This window comes from Cetorhinus maximus, unplaced genomic scaffold, assembly GCF_964194155.1.
Source record: "Cetorhinus maximus unplaced genomic scaffold, sCetMax3.hap1.1 HAP1_SCAFFOLD_680, whole genome shotgun sequence".
NCBI lineage: Eukaryota > Metazoa > Chordata > Chondrichthyes > Lamniformes > Cetorhinidae > Cetorhinus > Cetorhinus maximus.
In genome coordinates this window covers 23,038-24,815 of record NW_027596622.1, presented here as the reverse complement: position 1 = coordinate 24,815, position 1,778 = coordinate 23,038, and the positions used below count along the sequence as shown (strand labels likewise).

General features: G+C 49.2%; 1 pseudogene; it reads left to right on the top strand.

Moving 5' to 3' along the window:
* Window positions 1-1,086: 1,086 nt before the first annotated feature.
* On the top strand, window positions 1,087-1,265 carry LOC144674503 (U2 spliceosomal RNA; annotated as a pseudogene).
* The last annotated feature ends 513 nt before the right edge of the window (window positions 1,266-1,778 follow it).

Sequence of the window (1,778 nt, the reverse complement as noted above, 5' to 3'; positions counted from 1 at the left end):
GTCTACACACAGCTTGATACTGCCATACACAAAGGTGGCCATCAGGATGAGGGTGATGTTGGGCATGTTTTTTCCCCCTTCATCCAGAGTTTTTTTACATCATGTCCCTGCAAACAGGATCCACTTTTGACCTCCAGATAAAGCGGAAGATGGCTGGCGTGATCGCCACAGCGCAGGAGTGAGGAATGGGCCAGACCTGCGCCACGTACAGCAACACCTGTCCCTGGTGGAAAAATTTATGCAGAAAAACACCTTTGACCACAAGTCCATCAGGCAGTGGTCAGCACGTAACGTCCTAGAGGCCCTGAGGGAAAAGGAGAGGGTGGACCCTGTGGGATGGTTCCCCGAGCAGACTGTCAAAGTCATTTGGCAGAATGCCTCATCGCCAGAACTTTCCAACAAACACCAAGACGTGGCTTGGCTGGTGGTGAGAAAGGCCCTCCCCGTCAGATCCTTCCTACACGCCAGGAGTCTCACCCCCTCTGCACGATGCCCTCGAGGTGGCTGTGGTGGGGAAGAGACCGTTGTTCACCTCCTTGTGGATTGTGCCTTTGCAAAGAAAGTCTGGAGAGAGACGCAGTGGTTGCTGTCGAGGTTCATCCCGAGCAGTTCTGTGACACAGGACTCTGTGCTCTACGGGCTGTTCCCAGGGACACACACCGAGACAAACATCGACTGCAGCTGGAGGATCATCAACTCGGTGAAAGAGGCGCTTTGGTCTGCCCGAAACTTGTTGGTCTTCCAGCACAAAGAGTTGTCCCCGACCGATTGTTGCGGACTGGCACAATCCAAAGTCCAGGACTACGTGCTGAGGGACGCACTAAAGCTTGGGGCAGCTGCCGCAAAGGCGCAATGGGGAAGGGTCGCTGTCTAAGACCTTTCTGCCACAGCGCACCGAGAGACTGGGAACTGTTTAGAGCCCCTCGGGCTGTACAGATCAAAATGAAAGGCTGTAAATGATTGTAATATTGTTTGTACTGATGCACCTGGTGATACATTTTGTAAAAGTTTAACCTGGATTGTACCCTTGTAATGGTGTTTTTGGAATGGTTTGGAATGTGATTGAAGATATTTTATGAATAAAGTATATTTTTGCAAAAAAAAAAAAAAAATCTGTTCTTATCAGTTTAATATCTGATACGTCCCTTATCTGGGGACCATATATTAAATTGATTTTTGGAGCAGGGAGATGGAATAGGGGCTTACTCCGTCCACTCCACGCATCGACCCGGTATTGCAGTATCTCTGGGAATGGTGCACCACCCCTTTCCAGGGGATTTTCAATGCTAAAAATAGTTTTCTTACAAACATCTGCTTTCTTTACTTTTCAACATGCACATCTTTCAAAACCCAACTTTCTTTCTTTCTCACTCACCCGCACCATCTACACACAAAAAACACGCACGCTCACCCAACGCTCACAGACACCACTCTCATCTCACAAACACTCTACCTCACTCATACAAAAACATCTTTCACTTGCAAATACACCTCTCAAACACTCTCTCAGCTGCACCTTTCGCCTCACAACATTTTCAACCAGCTCTCTGCTGCCGCTCCCGCCCGCTGCTGCTGCTGCTGCTGATACAGCAACAGTCAAAACTCACACCTCAAAGCTCACACACTTTACACAGCTACTCGGAAACGTCTACATCCACGTTCACACAATCCTTACACTGCACAAGGAGCCCATTCCGCCCGTCGTGACTGCACCAGCTCTCCCAATGAACATTTCACTTCGTGCCATTCTCCTGCCTTCTCCACGTAACCCAGCACAT